This window comes from Dermacentor albipictus, chromosome 6 (genome assembly GCF_038994185.2).
Source record: "Dermacentor albipictus isolate Rhodes 1998 colony chromosome 6, USDA_Dalb.pri_finalv2, whole genome shotgun sequence".
In the NCBI taxonomy this organism is placed as follows: domain Eukaryota; kingdom Metazoa; phylum Arthropoda; class Arachnida; order Ixodida; family Ixodidae; genus Dermacentor; species Dermacentor albipictus.
The window spans coordinates 140,699,220-140,723,164 of NC_091826.1; the positions used below are offsets into that span (position 1 = coordinate 140,699,220).

General features: G+C 49.5%; 1 protein-coding gene and 1 pseudogene across 1 annotated transcript in view; one reads left to right on the forward strand and one right to left on the reverse strand.

Annotated features, from left to right (window-relative positions):
* LOC139061384 (ATP-binding cassette sub-family C member 2-like) overlaps positions 1 to 23,945 on the forward strand; it is a 485,203-nt gene that overhangs the window by 116,516 nt on the left and 344,742 nt on the right. The gene's annotated exons all lie outside the window — the stretch shown is intronic.
* LOC139047133 (uncharacterized) lies at positions 14,826 to 16,160 on the reverse strand (annotated as a pseudogene).

Consider the following 23,945-nt stretch of genomic DNA (forward strand, 5'->3'; position numbering starts at 1 on the left):
AACTAAAAGCAATCAACTCACTGTCAGGAATGCAGCTGTGCGCCGGTGTATGGATCCTGCCGGGTTCTTGCGAAGCACAAAGATAAAGACGTGCGAGAGATTATTGAGGGTCAGGCTGTCCGGTGGTATAGTGATACGTGTGTTAGTGCCCCTTCGGTCGACTTGTTAGATAAGGAGACGGCTTTTTTAGATGGTTAACATTTGGATGAGGTGGCTCCACTGTGCATGGGTTATATAGGTGCATTTCCTGAAAATCAAGTTGTTGAAGTTAGAGCATTGGGGTGTCGTCTTCCTTCCATACTTCTTTGCTGGCGCTAAATATGTTTTCAGTCGTCTTCTTCTCATTCACCAGCACCATGCCCACTGCCCAGTGCCTTCAGTACAATCACTCCCCACCGAAAGAGTAACCATCCTGGCGATCTAAGGACAGGAAAACACAGGGGGTCGTGGCATTGCTTGAGCCGGGAGACGTAGACAATTTCCTGGCCGCGATGACGCTGGTCGGAAGGCGCTGCCGTTGGCTCGATGAGGTAGTTGACCGCGGATGTTTGTTTCAGTACCCGATAAGACCATGGTACTAGTAGAGCAGCTTAGTGGAAAGGTTTAGAGGAGCAGGGGACACCCACAACCAGACCAACGAGCCTGGAGCAAAGCACGTAGCCGCAGTAGATGAATCGTGGCGCTGCTTTTTGCGCCACTGGTCCTGGGATGTGAACGAACAAAGCGAGCTGGCGACATTCTTCGGCATAACCAGTCGGTCTAGGAACAGTCGCGCACTCTGAAGTATCTGATCGGTAAGGCAGAATCGGGTTCATAGTGCATGAAGGTTCGTGTCCGTAAAGGAGAAAGAAAGGGGAGAAAGCAGTGGTACTTTGCGTGGCGGTATTGTAAGCGTAGGTGACGAACGGGAAAATGCGATCCCAATTCAAGTGGTCATGACATGGAGTGACATGACATGAAGTGACATGGCTAACATGTCGCCAAGGGTACGGTTGAAACGCTCTGTCATCCAATTAGCTTGAGGATGATATGCCGTCGTAGTGCGGTGAATGATGCGACACTCCTTTAGCAATGCTGAAATGACGTCTGAGAGAAAAACGCGACCGCGGTCGCTCAGTAATTCTCGAGGTGCTCCATGGCGTAAAATCAGGTTTTTAAGGATAAAACTGGCGATGTCTTTTGCTGTGGCAGACGCTAGGGCTGAAGTTTTGGCGTGCGGCGTGACGTGGTCGGTAGCAACAAGAACCCAACGGTTGGCGCTTGGAGTGTTGGGAAGCGGACCGTACAGGTCAATGCCGACGTGGTCGAACGCACGCGGGGGGCATGGTAAAGGTTGCAAGGGGCCGGTAGCATGTTGAGGTGGCTTCTTGCATTGTTGGTATATGAGGCAGGATCGCACGTACTGGTGAACGAAGCGGTACATACCGCGCCAGTAGTAACGAAGCTGGAGGCGAGAGTATGTCTTTAATACACCAGCGTGGCCGCATTGGGGGGCGTCGTGGAACGTAGCGCAGATGTCGGAGTACAACACGCAACCACTTGCAACCGCTCGAATCGTAGTTGCGGTGGTACAGCAGGTTATCCCGAATGATGAAGTGCGCGGTTTGACGACGGAGCGCCCGAGAAATCGGCGCTGGCGACTGGCTAGGCAGGAAGTCAATAAGTGAAGAGATGCATGGGTCCTTGCGCTGCTCTGACGGCATGCCGGAAATGTTTAGGGCGAAGGCTCGATAGGTGGAAATAGACGAGTGGACAGGACCGGAGGGCAGGGGTAGCCGGGACAGAGAGAATGCGCCTGCATGTTTTCGGCCGAGGTGATAAACAACGCGGATGTAGAACTCTTGTAGGTGCAATGCCCGATGGGAGAGCCGACGAGTTGGATGTTTTAATGAAGATAACCAGCATATAGGCATGATGATCGGTCACGATCATCATGCCTTATGCTGGTTATCTGTTAGCTGGCATACTGTTGGGTGCATTATAGCACCGAACAGTATGCATATTAAGAGTGAAGATTTATTTAAAACCCTTAACATTCTCAACATTTACGATTTGACAACATACAACATCGCCTCCGTCATGCATCAAATAGTTCATGAAAAACTGGCCTTGACAACAGTCTCGCTCCATCCCTCACTTCGCAATGTTGGAAACACACCTCGCTGTCGTTTATTATTGCCTAAGGTAAATACTAATTACGGTCGCTCTACACTACACTTTACAGGTACCTCAGTTTGGAATAAGCTTGATAGTGAGCTAACCACTCTAGGAACATTGCATACATTTCTTAAACGATTAAAACTCTCACTTATTAACAATGCGTAACACTGCGGATGCTTGCACATGCCCTCACTTTTCTTTTTTTATTATTTTCCTGTGCCGATGTTTTCGATGACGTAACAAAGAAAATTGTTAGAAAAATGTATCTCGTTTGTGAAATGTTCCCTACTACTGTATTTTCTTGTTTTACTTATTCAGCTATTTAGGTTTTGTGTGATTTTGCAGTATAAAAAAAAACAGCTGCCATAGAAGTGTTTTTTCCCTGATAACGATCGGTAGGTACCCTTTAACAAATTTGTTGGGTCCCAAAAGTGTGTACTTTGCAATTGTATACATTCATTATGTTAAATAAACTTTCAATGATGTCAAATGGGCACCCGTACAAATAAGGACGAAATTTTCCGATTGCCCATATGAGGGTGTGGGATTTCGTGTCTGCCGAAGAAAGAATCCCAACATAAAAACGTAACGCTTCTTCATTCGACTAACGATGGCAGTGGACGGGCATACCAACGCTACGTTCGTCCCAGTAGCGGAAGGTAGAAGGCGGTCTTTCTCAGCCAGGCAGCCTGTTTTTATAGCCACCGTCGGTGACGCATACCTCGCGTGACGTGGCGGTGGCGCTATGTTTTATCGGCCATGCAGTCCAGCGTGCAGCTGTGTTATGCTGGGCCAGATGATAAGAAGACGGAGGGTGCGCAGAAATATGCGCGAAGTGTGTCGCTACAATAGCAAGACAATCCTTCTCAGTAACCTAGTAGTTCTCCTCGGCTTTGGTAAGAGTGCGACTGGCCTACGCGACGACGTACAGTCGTAAAATTTATGAGCGTGAACACGGGAAAGCGTGCCGAACTGTACAATCAGCGCAGTCTAGCGCACGCTGGCAGTAACTTCGCGAACGAGATATTCGCGGCTAAGGCTGTTAGATCAGCGGATGCACTCCCAGCCAGCTCCCGCTCACTGTCTACTTCGCACAGCGATAACGGATAACTGATAACAAAGGCGCGGGCACTAAGCGGCTGTCACTTTCCCATGCATGCGCAAAGCGATAATCTGATGCGGGTTCCCAGCCGCTAAAGCAACATGTGTTCCTTTCCAAAAGGAGTGCCTGGATCTTGGGCGTGCGAATTTGTAACCAATGGCAAGGAAACCTATGCATATGGTCATTTTGATGTTATTACCATTTCATCGCCGCTCAGATATTCTCAACCGTGCAGTACGGTATACCTTATAATTGCAGATCGACTTTCCGGGTGCGAAAAGAAAATAATAAAATAACGTTTTAAAATAACTTTTACCAGTGGTTTCATCGAGGTGGCGCCTTCAACAGTCATGCACTACTACAACTAAGGATACGTTTTGACATCTCGAGGAATGTCATTGCTGCTTCTCTCAATATTTCGCATTGTAGTGGCCTCAGTTGTGTGAGAAATTGACCATAAGCTAAGTCTGCAAGGACGCTCACGTTTTTCGTTCTCTTATGTGTGAATATATTTTATATATACAGATATGTTTTCAAGTAAAACACTACTGAATAGTTTGCGTGCATATATGTCAAAGACAAAACACAAGCACTGCACAGTTTGCGGTTAGGAGAATCATTTTATTGAGAGTGGAGGAGAAAGAAGAATTTAGCAAAAATCAACTGCTACTCGCACTACAGTGAGAACTGTGGAAAGCATCCTGCACTTAAGGTAACTGTGAACATTTTCGCCTGCTTCTAGTAGCGAGTAGCACAGCCTTTTAGGCGAATGACATCAGCCATCCTCTTCGGTAAAGAAGAGTAGAGGGAGGCAACAAATGCGCCATCTTCACGGAGCCGCTCCCATTCTTCTTGCACCGCTTGCCAAAGGCCGTCAGCATTCGTACTTTGAAGCGGACGCCGCACCAAGCGTTGCTTCATCCGCCCGCAAACATTCTCTATAATATTCAGGTCAGGACTTTTTGGAGCCCACTGCCGGACCTCTACACTTTCGTCTTCCAGCAGCTCCTTGACACGGCGAGACGTGTGTATCGGGGAAAGGTCCTGTTGAAAGATGAAACTGCCGTTGGGAAAGGGTCCTTGGCGAGCGTAAGGCAGCATAACGTCCTTTAGAAGTTCGCTGTAACGGGCGGATGTCAAGTGGACCTCGATACGGACCAGCGGTCCCAGTCCGAGATGCGAGAGGGCTCCCCAGGCATTTACTGTTGTGCGGCCACTTGCGGCTACGCTTTGATTATTGGTCGGATGGTGCCTGCAAATAAAGAGTGCGCGCACGGACAATAAGCACAAATGTGCAAAGAGGATATAAAGCTTCTTGAATGAGACTGGCGAACACTAAACTCATTCTAGCATTTGCAGCCGAAGATTTCAATTTCGAGCTGCAGTCGACATCTTTAATTAAGAAGCCATTGATTGCGTGAAGCTTTTCTCCTCTTCCTCCTCCTACATTTAGGATAATTCTATTGAGACTACTCAACGGGAAATAAAATACAAATGCAAGCATCACCTCTCGTTTTCTAGCCGCCAGACTCTCTTCCTTTGGGCTTGTTTGGTGCAAAAGGTGGATTCATCTGTAAATATTACTCTTTTCCTCTCCTCAGACGTCCAGGACGCGTGTTGTTCTGCAAACTGGAGTCGCTTGGTCTTGTGCGTACTGTTGAGGAAGGGCTTCTGTGCGGCGATGCGACTGTGCAAGCCCGCTTCTTTCAGCCGGTTCCGCACAGTGGCTGGGTGGGCATTGACTCCGGTATTTTCCATGATTTCATTCGCTGTCTGAAAAGGATCGTCTGCCACAGCCGCAATGATCAATTGATCCTCCTCTTCCGTCGTTGCTCTTGGTCGGCGCCGGTGTGGAGCATCGCCGATTCTTCTTTCTGTCTTATAGGCTTGACATATTCTGTTGACAGTCTTGAGCGGTCGGCCAGTCATGGCCGCAATAGACCATTGGCTGTATTCTTTCAACGCTAGGTCAATGATGTGCCGTCGCTCTTCGTCGGGTACACGTGCCATGGTGTGGCTCCCGAAGAAGTGAAACTGCTCAAGGAATGTTTTTATACGCAAAACTGTATCAGCGTTATCAAAGCATGTGTGTTTTATTTTATGATCACGAAATTCAACCAATCACAAACGTCTCAACCAGCGAGCGACGCAGAGCTCTTCTTTCGGCCGTTTTTAGCTGCACGGGCTCTTTCGCTCGGTTACACCGGGAACACCGACGGCGGCGCGGTTAAACCAAAGGACGGGCGCATAAGAGCTGCGCTGTAAACAAAAGCACAAAAACTCCAGAGTTGGACAGCACGTCAGTATTCTTATCGTTACGCGCTCGGCATGTAGGGTTCATATCAGTGCGCCTTTCTTGACCTGTTATCACCACGTGTTGCAGATAGCTAACGCAGCAGATTGCGGGTCTAGAAAGGACAACAGACCGCATTGGTGGCAGGGAGTGCATCCGCTAATCTAACAGCCTTAGCCGCGAATATCTCGTTCGCGAAATTACTGCCAGCGAGCGCTAGACTGCGCTGATTGTACAGTTCGGCACGCTTTCCCGTGTTCACGCTCATAAATTTTACGACTGTACTCTTCGAAGCCATCCTTGCCTTGTGCAAGAACAGCGCCAAGCCAGACAGCGCAATCGTCCATACGGTTCTCAGTTGGTGCTGAAGGATCGAAGTGTCGCAGTACTGGAGGAGAGGTGAGAACGCGTCGCAGTTCTTGGAATGCGTCATCGCATGCCGGGGACCGGGCTGATAGGTCAGAACTGCCGGTGAGAAGCTGAAAAAAAAATGGCTGTGGCTTAGGTAAGGTTAAGCCCAGGATGCGAAGCATACTAGCCTTTATTTTAGTTGTTGAACCACTGTTTAGCCTGGTGAACTGCTGTTGCTTGGCTATATTTGGTTCGGCTAGACGAAGAAACAACTCATGCGTTACTCTGCTTCGCCTTGGACGCCCCGCATTGGACGCGGTGAGCGTCGAGCAACGCAGCGTTCGGCGCGGCAACGAAATGTGCGCCTGAGCAAGCGACGCACGCCTGAGCCTTAGCAACAGCTCGTTTCTAAGGCAACACCGCATTCACTAGAGGCGCTTTTGTACCGCTTTGAAGCATTGTACTCGTGGCTCAGTGGTAGCGTCTCCGTCTCACACTCCGGAGACCCTGGTTCGATTCCCACCCAGCCCATCTTGCAAGAGTTGAGCCAAAGCCACTTCTCCTCTGTCGTGACGTCATGGTGTCACGTGGTATTCAAGGCGACACCGCCGCGCCTGAGGAGCTGGGTTGAGCTCTCGTAATATGCGTCGCATAAAAATTATGGGGTTTTACGTGCCAAAACCACTTTCTGATTATGAGGCACGCCGTAGTGGAGGGCCCCGGAAATTTCGACCACCTGGGGTTCGTTAACGTGCACCTAAATCTAAGCACACGGGTGTTTTCGCATTTTGCCCCCATCGAAATGCGGCCGCCGTGGCCGGGATTCGATCCCGTGACCTCGTGCTCAGCAGCCACGGAGCAAGAAATATAGGAGTGGAAACTCCGCTGTTTGCGGCGTCCAGAAAAGGTCACAAGCCCGCGGATATATTTTCATGCTGGCGGCACCTGGCGACATGGGAAGAAATTACCGCTGTTTCGGTTGCCAGGGCAACCGGTCGAGTGTTGCTCCTGTTCGGCCGCGCGCGCCTGACTTCTACTGAGGGCACTCTCGCGCGCTTCTTTACCGCTTGTAGCCCGAAGAGCAACTGCTGCTACGCTTCAGCCATTTGAGCACAGTAAAAAATAAAACGCGTTTTCCATGACAGCTATAAGATGATACGTAGCTTCTGGTTGTAGCCAGGGCTATCTTGCTCCGTGGCGGGCGGTTTTCGGCTTTTTGCGCTTGCGAAACTGATGGCTATCTCGTTCCTAATCGCTCAAAGGGCGACCGCTTCTTTCTCGCTCTAGTGCTCACAGGGGTGCGCTTAGGAAGGATGCCGCCGTGCATGTGTTTCCGTTCCTTTTCTTTTTTATAAGACTCGCGAAAACTAGTTGCCCTAGCTGCTTGGCGATAAGAGGAAGATTAGCGGAAGTTTGCCACACGTGTTGCTTTTTTTGATGCGCACACAACAAAACAGTTTTCTTGAGTGCGCGCACCTACGCAGTTCGGTTACGGCGTGCCCGCTGAAGCAAACACCCGTGTCGTCTGCTTGTCGTCTGGTTTGAGCGGGTGCCGCCGGAGTGAGCGCCGGGCGCTGCTTTTTTTTTTTTCCGCTGCTGCTTCTACGACGCGCCGCATGGTGCCGCCACTGCATAGGGTAGCGTCGGCGCATGCAACAATTGTGACTTTATCTGGTCGCCCGCGCTTGCTCGCGCTGACGGGAGTTTCACCTCCTATATGTCTTACTCCGTGTCAGCAGCCCAACACCATAGCCACTGAGCAACCACGGCGGGTTGGTGAGAAGCTGCGTCAAGGGGGCGATGATAGAGGCAAACTTATGGATGAAGCGTCGGAATTATGAGCCCAAGACGATAGAACTGCGAAGCTCTTTCATGGTGGTTGGTTTAGGGAACTCGGATACAGCGCTAAGTTTCGTGGGGTCCGGGAGGATAGCGTCTTTTGGAACAACATGGCCGAGAATAGTAAGCGTGCGAGCGCCGAAGTGGCATTTCTTCGAATTTAGTTGCAGGCCTGCAGTGGAGAGGCATGCAAGGACTTGCTCGAGGCAACTGAGGCGCGACGCAAAGTCGACGCAAACCACAACATCATCTAAATAACAGAGGCATGTTTTCCACTTCAGCTCTCGAAGAATGGTATCCATCAGTCGCTCGAAAGTGGCAGGCGCATTGAAGAGGCCGAGCGGCATGACGGTGAATTCATATAGCCCATCAGGAGTTACAAAGGCTGTCTTTTGGCAATCGGCCTCTGCCATTGGCACTTGCCAGTACCTGGAGCGTAGATCCAGCGAGGAAAAGAATTCCGTTCCCTGCAGACTGCCCAAGGCATCGTCGATGCATGACAGAGGATAGACATCTTTGCGCGTTATTCAGTTAAGGCGGCGATAGCCGACGCAGAACCGAATGGAGCCATCTTTTTTTTTTTAACGAGGACAACCGGAGATTCCCAGGGACTGTGAGAGGGCTGGATGATGCCCCGCTCCAGCATGTCGTCAACGTGCTCGTCGATGACACGGCGTTCAGCGGCCGACACAAGATACGGACGCTGGCCCAATGCTGTTTGTTGTCCGGTGTCGATACGGTGAACGACTGCGGACGCCCGGTCCAAGGATGGTTGGCCAATGTCAAAGGAGGCACGAAAACGCTGGAGGAGCTTTATGATTTCGGCGTGCTGCGCGGGTGGGAGTTCTGCGTCGATGGCACGAGCGAAGACGTCTACAGGGGCATCGGTCGCTGCGGGAGGAGTGACGGCACAAATCGGAAGTAATGCCGTATAATTAAATATGGTGGCCGGCAGAACGCAATCTAAAGCTTCAGAGGTACCCAGGCACTCGCCGCGGAGTAGTGATGATGGGCAGGCGGACGGATTGCACACGTAAAGGCCAGAAGAACCGTTGCAAAAAGTGGCGACCACAAACGCAAGCAGAAAGTTCCGGCGGCGCGCACAAGTGGCCGACGGTGTAAACAGAACAGATGAGTTCGCAGGAGAGCTACATAACACAGGAACCAGAGCGGCGGAGAAAGTTGCGATATCGATGTCAGAGGCGACAACAACTTTAGGAGAATAATGGTCGTCAGGGTCAAAACACGACACTGATAACGTAAGTTTGCAACGAGCGCAGTCGATAAGAGCTTGATTGACAGATAGGCAATTCCATCCAAGAATAACGTCGTGCGAGGAACGAGGTAGGACGACAAATTCGATAATATGCATAGTGGTTTGAATGACAACCCGGGCTGTGCACGATGCTGAAGGCTGAATGCGATGCGAGGTTGCCGTACGCAGAGAAAGAGAGGTAAGGGAAATGATCACTTTGTTGAAACTGCGGGAGAGCTTCTCACTAATAAAAGAAACGCTAGCTCCGGTGTCGACATGAAAGGCATGGCCATCGATGCCTTTCATGATGTGTTTGATCTTGTCAGCTTCGTCCATAGATGAGTTGACGCGCTTGCAGAGCGAGAGCACGTCTTCAATATAACTGGTGAAGGTCTCGTCCTGGCGTTGAGCTCGACCACGCAAGCGCTGCTCAGCGCGAAGCCGGCGAACTGCTGGACGGCCGAAGACCTCAGCCAAAGTTTTCGTGAATGCCGACCAGGGGGTAAAATTGGCTTCATGATTACGGAACCAAGGTTGGCCACGTCAGTCAAGTAAAATATGACGTTTGTGAGTTTGGCGCGGTCGTCCCACTTATTATAGGCGCTTACACGATCATATTCAGCGAGCCAGTTTTCCACGTCGTGGTCGTCTGTGCCGCTAAATATAGTCGGATCGCGCTGGCGGATGACGCCAGAGTAGACGATGGCGGGGGGCACGGGAGCAGCAGCCCGGTTCATCCATTGCAACAGCTGGTGGTAGCGTCCGACTGCGGAGTTCCAGGATGTCAAAGAGAAACCGAGCACCTCCACCAAATGCAACGGGGGTGTTCGCCTAGCAGCACTAGTTCCAGGTTGAGGCGGTAGGCTTAAACAGGTCAGCGCTTTATGGAAACGGGGAAGCGAGCACGCCTCGACGTCTTCTTCTCATTCACTCGCACCATGCCCACTGCCTAGTGCCTTCAGTACAGCAGTCACAAGGCTTCGTTCCGGCGTACACGATCTTACGCAGACTCTGTGGAACACCAGTGAATTCACCAACGCACGTATCCACAGACAGGATCCAATTCTGCAACTACGCCTTCTACCAAGTTTACTATGAACGGAGGCCACACTTCTGTGCCGCCTGTGGCTCTGTGTGGCATTCACGAGCGCATATTCCTTCCGCAGTGAAATGGCCAACGGCATTGCTTGCGACTACAGTGGCTCCTAGGAGACGATGAAGTACCTAGTCTTTAACGGTACCTATTGAAACTCGTGGGATTGGACAATATGAGAAAGGAGAAGACGGCAGGCTCCAAAGGCGCGCGCGCTAGAAAAAGCAATGAAGAGAAGAAATAAAATAAAAATATTTATTTAGTTCGCATTGAACGCAACTATCTCGCGTTGTTTCTGTGACATGATGTCGTGACCAGGATAACAGCTACTCCTCTTCCGACTGGCCACGGACTACCAGAACGACGGACTGGCCACAGAAGACGGACGAAGAGGAGGCCCGATGGTGAACCAACGGCAGCGAGGCGAGACATCGACAGCAAGGAGCGGCACGGAAACAGAAGGGCGACCAAGCCTCAGATGACGTCTCGCCGCTAGAATCTGTAAGCGACCAGCAGTTTTCTCAGTTATTCAAGATGAACAGAGAAGTGATTTTGAAAAAGCGAAAAACGCTGAGGACCAAAATAACAAACTTAGTGAGCGATTCTGAAAAGAAACTGGAGGAAAATAAGGATCCTAAAGGGATGTCGCTGATAGCCAGCCAGACTCGCTAAAGACAGCAGACGAGCAGATGGAGCAATTCATAACACCCGAAACAGCTGACTCGAAGTTTGCGACAACCACTGAGCACGTGGTAAGGATAATAATTGCTCTGCACATAATCAACGCGTACCTTTCTCGACAAGAAATACGGAAAACAGCGAGGGAGCAACCCAACTTTAATTGCGAAGCTAGATAATCGCAGAAAGCAACAATAGTGAAGCTACCAAAGCTAGAAATCATGATGTTTGACAGCAATAAAATGAAATGGCAGAGATTTTGGCCGCAATTCGAAACAGCTGTAAACGGATGAACCGACTTGAACGAAAATCAGAAATTTACGTACCTGCTCTCATCACTAACCGGAAAAGTAGCAGCTGTCGTGGAGGGACTACAGTTTTCCGACAGTAACTATGGGAATGCCATTGATCTACTCAATCAGAAGTACGGAAAAGATGACGTGCTGGTAGAAATGCATATGAAAGAACTAACTAACTTGAAAACAGTGGCAAGCTGCAACGACCATGATGGTTTAAGAAAGCTGTCACAAAAGGTGCAAGTGCACATACGTGGATTGGAAGTCTTAGGATTGAAAAGCCAGTCCTATGCATCGATGTTGCTTCCGATCCTGAAAAGAGCTTGGCCGGTGGATATGTACAGTGGATTCCAGTTAAAACAAAGAGAAGTGATCAGTAGATCTTCAGCATATGATGGATATGTACAGTGGATTCCAGTTAAAACAAAGAGAAGTGATCAGTAGATCTTCAGCACATGATCAGAATGTAGCTTTACTGTAAGAAGATATTCTTGGGCGCTTGGTGAAATACATAGAAGATCAGGTAGAATGCAGAGGGGAATTGTCGACAGAAAGAAGAGAACTGGGCGGCAACAGAACTAAGGGTAAGCAGCAGACAAGAACTGTTAATGTTCAAAGTACAGCTGCAATGTATTGCATATTTTGCGAGAATACTACTCATTATACTGATGATTGGAGGAAAATGATGCCTTATGAAGATAAGAAAATGAAGCTGAAGGAAGCAAACAGATATTTCCGCTGTACCACGCCTCGCCATACTGCTAAAATATGTGAGGCAAACATTAGGTGCAAGATATGTAAAAAATGGCACGCGACGTATATGTGCCGAAGCAAAGAACTGACAGCACAGTGTACAGCTTCTACTCCTGGTGAACTTGAACATGAAGTAGAGAAAACATCCATTTGCCAGTTTATGAACCTCTCATCAAGTTTCTTTCTGCAGACTACAGTTGCATTAGCAGAAGGTAGAAGGCCGTCATGTTATTGTCGTGTTTTGCTAGATACTGGCAGCCAACGATCATTCATACTGAAAAGCCTATCTGAGAAACCAGGCTGTAAAGTTAAAGAAAAAGAAAGACTCACGATAGGCTCATTGGAAGGAGGTCAAAATGAAAGAGTCATGAATTCGGTTGAACTTAAACTGAAAAGTGCCTACTGTAGTGGAGAAGTTTTATTGGAAGCACTGGAGGCAGACATAATTTCAAAAGAAAAATTACCATTTCCGCCTATATCACTGCTAAAGAAGTATGAAGAGGACGGATTCAAGCTGGCCGACAGTTTATGTAGAAGCACATCATACAGGGAAATTGGATTACTTATTGGATCAGACCAGCATTGGCAAGTAATGACAGGTGGGGTCCGAAGACTAGAAGAAAGGTTGACAGCAGCAGAAACCATATTCGGCCGGACAGTACAAAGTCAAGGTAAGATATCAGCAACAATAATGAAGCAGTCAACCGTAATGGCACTTGACGCCAACGTGGATAACCGTGAAATACAGACAGAACTCAGACATTTCTGGGATAATGAAACTTAGGCATACCGTGACTCTATAAAGTCCTGAATCACTTCCTCTTCTCTCTTGGTTTCTTTCTCAGGGCACTTGATGACTACAGATTCAATATCCCAGAAATGTCTGAGTTCTGTCTGTATTTCAGGGTTATTCACGTTGACGTCAAGTACCATACGATTGACCTGTACAACATCTATGCACACTTGAAGGTTGAAGGTTGCGTCCACTGATGAGAAGAAACCTTTTCGTGGCCGGAAGCTATTAAAATTCATGGGAGCGGACAAGATGAGAAAGAAGACGGCGGCGGGCTCCAAAGGCGCGAGCGCTAGAAAAAGTAATAAAGAGAAGAAAGAAAAGTCGTGATTTCGTTCGCATTCGAACGCAGCTGTTAATAACTCTGTGGATTACGGACATCTCCTACACTCTTGGAACAGAGATTTTTGCCGAACACGGGAAATTGACGTGTCCATCACACGGCTGCACTGCGGTATACCTGCACTGAACTTCTACCTCCACAGGTCTGGTCTGGTCCCCTCACCATTATGCTCATTCGGTGGCGAAGCGGAGACAATAGACCATTTCTTGCTGTCTTGCAGACGTTTTTCTATTATAAGAAAACGACTACTCGAAATCCCGCTTTGCTCTATTGGTCTAACTTTATCAGTGCCTGTGATCCTATCTTTTAGTACCTCCATTATTGGGTTCAGCCACAGAAATGTTTGCTTGGCAATCCAAAATTACCTCATTGAAACAAATCAATTTCCATGTTAGAGAGATCGTTCTCCCTCCCAACCATAGATTTCTTTTATTTCTTTTTCTTCTTCTTCTTCTTCTTCTTCTTCTTCTGCTTCTTCTCATTATTATTATTATTATTATTATTATTATTATTATTATTATTATTATTGTATACCTGGTTTTCATCTGATTATTTCCATTTTTCTCCAAACACAAAACGTTTACTTTTTAACTCCAACGCTGAAATTGGTAACTCCCTTGTTATCATTATTATTATTATGCACCTAATTGAACCATCCGATTCGTGGCCAATCCCCCACTGTGGGTATGTGCCACGGCCACTTAGGAAAACAACGAAACAACAACAACAACAGCAGCTGTCTCGTCTCGTGTCTGCGACAGTACCCCTTACAATGTGTCAAGAAAAGTGCTCACGACCGCGCAAAAAAAAAAAAAACCTGGACGGTCTAGCTTTCACAGAGTAAAAAGTTCGAGGACACTGGCCGAGACAGGTTTCGGCGCTCAAGGCCCTAAGGCTCATGTTATTAAGGGCTTGTGAACTGTGCGACGGAATTCGAGAGTTGTAGCGCATCGCATCGCGTTATTCTGTCAATTTTATTTACTTTACTTTTTTTGTATCTTCTTTCACCTTTTATCTGGTTCCCCAGCACATAGTAGCTAGCCTGTACATACACTGGCTAAGCTCCTTATCTTTCCCTACCTTTTCTTTTCTCTAATTGGAAGAGCTGACCTGGAAGAAACCACACACATTTTAGGAAATAAGCAACTTGTCCTTGTTTTGGGAAAGGTGTATACGGGTGCTACACTTCTTCTTCTTCTTCGCCCAATAAGCAGGCATTCACATTCCTGGTGAATGCCTGTTTATTGGGCGAAGAACTAAAGAGATCCAACCGAGGCATTGCTGCTGGCGAAGCGATCCACTATTACACGAAGTGCTGCTATGCGTGCATGCCGAACCACCATCATTGTCTGCCCAATACGCAAAGACTCAACAATGTAAATGCGGAGTACATTCTTGTTTTTACGGCCAGATACCGGATAACATACGGTGTAAAAGGAAATTGTTTCTTCTTAATTTCTGATAATGTATACTTATTTTAACACAGCGTTCCAGCAATCGATGAACAATAGTCATTTAGTCACCGCTTTTCTTTGCATATTGCGTAGTTATGGATCTGATTGAGAGAGAGAGAGACAAAGAGGAGGAAAGACAGGGAGGTTAGCCAGTGTAAGTACCGGCTGGCTGCCCTGTGCTGGGGAAAGGGGTAAAGGGAATAAAGGGAGAAAGAAGAAGAGGAGAAAAAAAGTGCAAAAAATTACCGACGATTACGTTACTTCCTAATGCGAAATTTGAGCGCAGCAAATAAGCTGTTTCACCTTTTCGATAGATTGAGGCAAAGAAATCGAGCAACACATGTATGCGCTATCACAGAATTTTTTTTTATTTTTCACACGTATTCCTTTAACAAAGACTCCACTAACAGTTCTTGACAGTCATGAAGGAAGCTTTGTGGTCGGAGAAATAGACTGATATATGTTCGACTTGGTACACCAATGCTTGATTCTCAAAGACGAGATCTATACAAGTGCCTCGCGAGGTTGTCACAGCCGTGGGACGCGTTACGAGCGAGAGGAACGGGATGTTCTCCCGCATAAGTGTTAGGAAATTGCTGTTTGTCTTTATGTCAACATTAAAGTCCCCCACTACTAACATCGGTGTGGATCGATGGACGGTTAATGCGAGTTGCAGGAAGTGCACGACGTCTTTCGTGAGTGCGGTAGGGGCGAAGTAGGCAGCTACTACCAGCAAGCCGTTGGGCTACTTTGCGGCGCACAGTTCGCCAACTTCATGTGACGTGCCAAACATTTCGACTGGTATTGCAGAGAAACCTGTGCGCAAGTACATAGCGACTCCCGCCGCTCTGTTGTGGTCTCTGCGAGCACCACAGCAGTAAAGGAAAGCTATGATTTCGAGAGGCTCTTCGGGATCCATCCAGGTTTCAGCAAAGCAAAGTACAGAGGAATGGCGCAGAATGTGATCGTGGTGTACGTCCTTGGCATGTGCGGCAAGGGAGCGTACGTTAAGAGCGGAGATCAACAAGTAGTGCGGCTGTTCAGTCATGGCGAGGCACTTGGCGGTGATGGTGTCAAGTTTGTGGGACTGCAACCGACGAAATTCATCGGCTAGCTTTCTGTCCGGATTGGCTTTTCCGTGGTAGAATGTGAAGTCGTTGTCAACATTGGTCAGGTAGAGTCCGTTGATGTCTGTAGTGCGACTCAGTGCCACGTATACCAACTTCTGTGGATGATTCTTGGCGTAGGAGTACACGACTTCATCATATGTGCCACCCTGGGATTTATGAATGGTAATGGCGCTCGCCTGCACAACGGGAAGCTGGCATCTTCTTACCGATACCTTCGTCTTCTTATCGATAACGCAGGTGACGGTACGCCTTTCAATCGGTATGAAGTTCGGTTGAATGTTTCTGTTGAGCTTGCGTAACTGGTGTGATTTTGCGGCCGCTACGATTCCGATCGCAAGTTTGGAGCCAAGCTCCTCGAACTGCAACCATATGCGTAGCGGTTTCCCATGGGTGTCGTTTTCGATGAATTTCAGTGTTCCCACCGATCCATTAACAAGGCCATCGGAAACATCCACGTTGAGGGTGATCATGTAAGGCTTGCCAATGCACAGCATTATATTTGCTGGCAAATTTCCTATTTCGGCCTTGGGTAACGTTTCGACCTTACGCATGGCCTCTGTTTGCTCTTGCATAGACCTACACCCAACGATTGTATCCTGTGCCGTGCATGGTACAGCATTATCCTGTGCTACTATGGCCTTTGTTGTGTTGTAGTAATAAGATTCCTTGTTGGAGTAGAACAAGCGTATGCCACCGGGGCAAGAAGCTTCTGCTTCCTGCTGTGGAACGAACCGACTCTCGATAAGTGAGATTTCCTCGGGGTCTAATTCAACACCATCTCCAATTTTGGAAAGCAACGTGGAGAACCTGAGATTGTTTTGTCGTACCACTTTAATGAGTGCAAAGTAGGCGAGATGGTGCCACGCGATTTCTGTGTTAAACACGTCGTCTGTTTTGACGCGCTTGAACACCTCAGCTGCACGAACGGGGGGAAGCTGACGCAGGTCCCCACAGAGAATGACGTCCAACCCTCCGAAAGGCTGCAGATATTTGCAGGTGATGGAGCGGAGCCGCGAGTCGATTCTGTGAAGTATATCAGCAGACATCATCCTAACTTCGTCGATAATCACGCATCTGACATTCCTGAAAGCATAGCGGAAGGTGTTCAACTCGTTGTCCCTGAGTCCGCTGTCTGTCTTGAGGCTAAGCTTGAACGCTGCGTGCACAGTTACTCCGCCTAGTGCCACCGCCGCCTTTCCTGTTGTAGCGCAAGCCACATATGCGTTTAGATTGTATGGGCCAGCAGGGTTACAGTACCTGTTGTAGAGGTCCATGATCAGGCGCAGTACAAATGTTTTGCCGTATCCAGCCACTCCCGTGAAGAATATTTGCAGTGGTGGAGAGTTCGGAGTTGTCAGTCGGTGTAGGACTTCTCGGACGATCTCGTACTGCTCATCATTTGTCTTCCGCATGGTGTCCAGGTACTGATCTCTGCTCATGACGTCTTGGCGCGTGCACACGGCGGGGCATTGTTTAAACGGGGCATTGGACTCGACTGCACCAATGTCTAGGAGATCAGAGTCGTCGTTCTCCATGGCTGCCGGGTGCACGGTCACATCGGAAATCTCAGAAGCCGTCTCCCGTTCCTCGTTATTGGGTCGTATCAGGGAATTACAAACCGCACGGAGGTCTTCAATATTTACATCACTCTGATAGCGTGATTTGTGCTCCCGAATGACGTCAGTGTTTTCCTCGTATAGCCGCTCGAAACAATTTTGGTCTAAGATGTCCACCTCCTTACGAAACAAAAAGAAGAGTAGGACATGTTCTCTCTTGAAGTTAACTGAATCGTCGATGGAGTAACCGCGGTAGGGAAGTATCACTCGCTGAACTCTCTTCTTGCAGGTGTAGATGTTGTAGTCTGTAGCGAACTCTGCCAGAGTGACGGCTTCCAATTCAGGCGCGCGGTCTTCGTAGCGCTCGATCATAGTCCTTTTCCAAACGTCCGTGCTAGATTCGTCCAAGCGTTCCTCCTCCATTTGAGCGTTAGACTTCCGGATGCGCGTCCTTTCCTCAAGCCAGGCAGTGTTTACAAAGACAATTTTGCGACTAGCCTGTGACATGTCCTGCTTGAGCAAACACCAGGCGGCCTCCTGTGCTGAGAGCTCGATCGCCTTGAGCATCTTCACGCCCAAGTGTCTCAGTGCCTGCGTGTAATCCATGTCCCCCTTATCCTTGACAATTTCTTGCACCGCACGGTACAGATTGGACATACCTCGATTGGCCTTATTTACATACTCTACCACGTAGGCAGCACACGCGTACGTGTCGAGCACGATCTGAAGATCCATGTTTGAATCTAGAACGGACGCCACCCATGGGTTAAAGTAATTAACCCGCTTTTGCTGCATGGTACGGGGTAGCATGACGGTGGGACGAGGTGTACCTGCTCGGAGAACCGAAATGTACTGCTCCCTGTCCGTGATGCCGTGATGTTCCCAGAACTGCTGTAGTGAATCATAGTTGGTCGTTTCCAAAGCCTGGTGCATGGCTTGGTACTTGATTTGGAGCATCTCGATGTGTTTCTTCTGCGCCTCACTCTCCACACTCGGGAAAGGCACTACGACCATGGGTTCATCAATGGGCATGAAGGGGACGTTAAAGCGGCACTTGGTGCTGTTGCGCTTGTAGCAGGTGTGGGTGTGTTGGTGCACCTGCGTGGGCTCCCGCTTCAAGTACGTGGTGTCCAGCGAAAGCAGAGTAGTGGCCATTTCCAGAGTTCGGGGCATGTGCATGGAGAGTTCCTCATCGGGGGCATTATCAAGCCAGAGAAGAATGTGCGCGTGTGCCGACCCGCGATGTTGAAATTCGATGCGTTTAAAGTAGTCGACCACTACGTATGGTCTGAAGGGGGATATCCGGGTATTCTGGAGTATGTTTAGAATGATGCGCACCAGGCGGTCGAAGTAGATGGCACAGACTACGGGATCGTCATTTACTAGCTGGGCACGATAAATGCTGTTCATTTCCTCTACGGCAACTGTAGTCTCATCAGGTTGTAGGCGAAGTCACTGAAGCAACACTAACAGCTCGGGCCAGTGCAATTCCGAGGCAGACAGTGTGAGGAACGCCGTAGGCTTACCCAGTTGGCGGATCATGGCAAAGAGGTCTTTCTTGCGCCTGGCCCAGTACTGCACGGTATTGGGTATGCCATGCATAAAAGCCATGTCATGTTCTAACGCTTCCTGAACGAAGTCCTTGTCGAGTAGCTGTTGTTTCGTTAGGGTTTCCACCGCTCTGACGTTGCGGAAGGCCACAGACATGTCGCTGGCTACTCGGTGCCTAAACACTTTCATGGCCATGTACAGTACGTGTTGTGGGGTGGCACCTCGACGATCAGACCTGCGGATCTCGCTCATGGCGTGCGTGAAGACGGTTGGTTTGGCACTGGCGTCCACTCGGCGTGGTTCACCGAGGTAAATCTGTGGGAATGAGAGCTCCTCCGCATGTTCGTCGTAAAGAATGCTCAGAGGCTTCTTTCCCTCACCGGGAGCAATGACAAGAAACTTGTCTTCATCCCATATCAAGGTGTGCTGAGCCAACGTCATGGCTGTGGCCGCCTGGATGGGATCGTTGAGGTCCGCGCATTCCGGGAGCGACTCAATTTCATCCTGCTTGTCCACTTCAGTGATATCACCCAAACGGGCAAAGTCGCACTTGATGTTGTAGTGCTTGTATAGTGTGCTATCGCAAAGCACCTTGAGCCACGGCAGCAAATCACATTTTCTCACTGCCCCCGCCAAGTAGGTCGTCTTCGCGAGAATACGCCGCTTCAGATGCTCATTGAGAGCGCGGTCTTGTTCGATGGCACGGGGCAACGATGTAACCATCTCGTCCACGTCAACGCAAACGTTCACAACTGGACCCTTAATGCCATATTGGCCTCCGCCGTGCATCAGTCGTCGCACTTGCATGAATGGGATTCGCGGAGATACGAGTCTTACACTCACCGCATTAAGTTGTGGAAGGTGCGCTGGCCTCGAGGGATATTTGTAACCGTTTGTTGTCGAAAAATGAGGAATGTCACCTTTCCGCACAGATTGCATGCATGAAGAACACAGTCTGAATTGACACAAGTCCGAGTTGGGAAACGCACACCGGAGATTCTCACGGCACGTATCCGGAAGCGGTTTCACGTCATTTTGGAACCAGAGCGCCGATCACACACTGAACACACACTTCCAAACGGATTGTCTGTAAACTGTCGCCGGAAAGCATTTGTTGCACCCTGACTGTTTGCGAGCCTTTGTTTGCGTTTGGCCTCCGCTTCGGCCGCGCGAACGGTAGAGTCTTCTCTGCGACGGCGATGAGTTTCTGCTTCAGCCTCGCTTACTGCTGGTTGCTCTCGACGGCGGCGATGAGCCTCCGCTTCGGCGGCGCGAACTGCAGGGTCTTCTCGGCGGCGGTGATGAGCTTCTGCTTCAGCCTCGCTTACTGCTGGTTGCTCTCGACGGCGGCGATGAGCCTCCGCTTCGGCGGCGCGAACGGCAGGGTCTTCTCGGCGGCGGCGCTTAGCCTTTGCTTCGGCGACGCGTACTCCTGGATCATCTCGACGGCGGCGACGGTAAGCTTCTGCTTCGGCGGCACGCACCTCTGGATTCTGACGGCGACGGCGCTGGGCCTCTGCTCTGGCAGCTCGTTTAGCAGCAGCAGCAGCAGCAGCAGCAGATGGAGGACTTCCATCGGTCGTCTCGCTCATGGCTCAGAAAGAACTGGCAGATAATTGCGCAGTGGCGAACGGCAGCGGCAATTTCGGCTCGGGCGGTGCACATATACAGATCCGCCGCCACCGATCTGGCTCTCTGATTGCCACCGCACAGGGGTTGCATTGGAGGAGGAGCGAAGAAAGGAATTAAGTTCGAGCCGGCGCTTTGACAACCGGAGACTCGCAGGAAGAGGGGGGAGGGGGGCGGCGTGTACACCCAGCGGCAAACGATGGGGGCAGAAGCGCGCGCAGCAAGCGGACAACACGATAAAGGGAGGAGGGAAGAGATAGCAGCGACTGACTGATGCCGCTGACGCCGATAGTGAGTCAACCCCAGCTGTGGAGTTGGTTTCAGGGACAACGCCGCCGATGCCGACACAAACAATGATACCCTCGCTTCCGCAGCGCTAAGAACCAGGTCTAGCCGTGGGAAGGTGGTCACGTATTCGTCGACGTGCTGGGGCCTACGTGAAATAACCGGCGCGTCGGCAACCGAAGAGCACCCTATCCGCCACACAAGAACAGGGGGGGGGGACCCTTTCCTCCTCTTTCTGCATGGCGGCGACGGTGTCCTATGCCAACGTTACTAGACTAGCTTCAGTTGTAAAACTCTCCGCCTGCGCGCTTACAGCCGCTGTCGCCACTTCTGTGACAGCCGCCAGAGGGCAACGCTGTTCCATCGGGCTCCACTGCAGACGCCTCGTCACAGCCTTGAGCTCGTGCGGACGGGCAGTTTGCGCGTGTTTCACGCTCGCTGGCGTTCTCCCTTGTCCGAAATAGTGATACCACGCGAAAGCGGTCCACCTACAGCAATAAGATTTATCGCGCCGGTTCGTTAATACTGACAGACGGGTAAACTGCACGAAAGGAAGAAACGCATACAGCGAAGCGCAGAAGCGGCGTTTCTAAATGTCGTGTGTTTCTTGCTGTCGTCTTAACATTTCGCGCAGTTTAGGCTCACGAGCCTGAACATCTGGCCATCATCATCCCCACCGAGGCTTCTCACCACGCCAAAGAAGCGCTACAAAAAGAAAGACGAGGTCGGTCTTTGTACATAAAAGCCACAAAAAAAGTCGGATTTTTCATTCCGTGAAAATGCTTAATCTGCGAAGCTGAAACGTACGGCCCCTGTTTTAGAGCGCAGCTCTTTGGCGTCCGTTCCTGGGTTTCGCGTCGTCGTCGTCGTCGGCGTTGTCGTCGTCGTCGGCGTTGTCGTCGTCGTTGTCGTCGGCCTCGTAACCAGCTCGCCGACGAATCTGCTGCTCCGCCGCCGCGCATGCGCGCTGTCGGCTCTCCGGGCGAGGGAGGATGATGGAAGGGAGGAGGAGAGACTGTGGAGGAGGGCTGGTTACACAAATGGCTCTTTGGCGTCCGTTCCTGGGTTTCGCGTCGTCGCCGGCGTCGTCGTCGTCGTTGTCGTCGGCCTCGTAACCAGCTCGCCGACGAATCTGCTCCGCCGCCGCGCATGCGCCCTGTCGGCTCTCCGGGCGAGGGAGGATGATGGAAGGGAGGAGGAGAGACTGTGGAGGAGGGCTGGCTACACAAATGGCTCTTTGGCGTCCGTTCCTGGGTTTCGCGTCGTCGTCGGCGTTATCGTCGGCCTCGTAACCAGCTCCGCCCCCCTTTCATCCCCCCAGCGCTAGCAGCGACCGACTGATACCGCTTTCGTGAGTCCGCTACCGCACTCACGAAAGACGTCGTGCACTTCCTGCAACTCGCATTAACCGTCCATCGATCCACACCGATGTTAGTAGTGGGGGACTTTAATGTTGACATAAAGACAAACAGCAATTTCCTAACACTTATGCGGGAGAACATCCCGTTCCTCTCGCTCGTAACGCGTCCCACGGCTGTGACAACCTCGCGAGGCACTTGTATAGATCTCGTCTTTGAGAATCAAGCATTGGTGTACCAAGTCGAACATATATCAGTCTATTTCTCCGACCACAAAGCTTCCTTCATGACTGTCAAGAACTGTTAGTGGAGTCTTTGTTAAAGGAATACGTGTGAAAAATAAAAAAAATTATGTGATAGCGCATACATGTGTTGCTCGATTTCTTTGCCTCAATCAATCGAAAAGGTGAAACAGCTTATTTGCTGCGCTCAAATTTCGCATTAGGAAGTAACGTAATCGTCGGTAATTTTTTGGCACCGCCTAACCGTATGTAAAGACACAATGAGCTTGCTCTATTTAAACTGCAGGCAAGGCTAGCGGTCCGGATAAAGTGTTACGATCAGCCGCGCCCTACAATTGCTGTGCCTGACGGCATGAAATCATTGGATTACCAACTGCTGAAACTATTAAATCTCCGTCCAGAGATGGTCGCTCTCAGTGTCTTATAACCGTCAAAAATCTAATCAAACCTCTTACAGGTCTAAATGTCCAATTTCATTGTGCAATCACGAGGCATCATCGATATGTTCGTGAAAATTACGCTGGCCGAACGTGCAGAGCCATTTCGATGCCAATAGAACACTGACCTGATTTTTTTTTTCACTGGGTTAATCCCGAGGGTTCATTAAAGTATTTCTCAGTTATGAGGTTACACACAAAATCGGCAGCGACAGAGAGAACGACGTCACTGACGGTATGCTCGCCGTCCGCAGTTGTCGCTTGCGTTCGATGTCTCGAGTTTGCTCGGCGACATGGTTAGCAGCCTTCGCCTGCGATTTGCCGCTTGATTCTTCGAAATTAAATTTCTTCAAAATTAAATCTTTCCGTTACGTAAGACGATGAGTGGCTCATACTCCCTTAAGCTATGGCTCGTACCCCCGTAAGCGCGGCCTCCCCATTACGACGATAGAAGTGAAGTGAAATTCAACGCTGGAAAGATGAATGGCCACGCAGCCAGCTGTGGAAGACGACGACGAACGCGGGAGCAGTGGCACGAGCGCGTGCCGTGGATTTCGCAGAAAGTCCAAAATGACCAATTAGCTGTTATTGTGGCCGACTGGCTATCTGTATGAACAGCACTAACTGCATCTTTAAATTCAGCAATTCAAAGAACATTTCGTTCGATGGTGCCTCCGTACTTACTAAAAGTACGTTTGCTTTGGGTACCGGGACATCTTGGATTGCACTTGAATGAAATGGCTGATTCACTCGCACGAGCTTCCCTGAACGGCCTTATCATATCTGTTTTGCCGACATCAGCTTATGTCACCGCGGCTAGGTACAGAAATTTCGCTATATATCAAAACTCTGCAATATCCATTCTAACACCGTCTTCTGATTTCCACCACCCACCTTGGCTTCCCATGGAATACTAATTGGTGTCTTTCAAGGCAATTGGAAGTTTCTTTTACAAAATTGAGAGGTCGCATACCTCCTCTAAATTTTTACTTACACAGGTCTGGTCTCGCAGTGTCCCCTCTATGTTCTTTTTGCAGTAAACCTGAAACTATCGAACATTACTTTCCCTCGTGCCGCCGCTTTCTAAGACAAAGAAAACTATTAAAATACTCATTTACCAAACTTGGCCTCTCGCTAACCTCGCCAACCATTCTTTGTTTTGGGACGACTTCACTGGGATCCAGCCACAGGGATGCTTTTCTGGCAGTTTACAATTTTATTAGACACAAAAAGAGTACCTTGCTGAATTTCTAAAATTATCCATAATTTATATTATTTCATTTCTTTACGTTTACTTATTTTATCGGAATTCCTAACAATATTTAATTACACTTCTAAATAACAGTA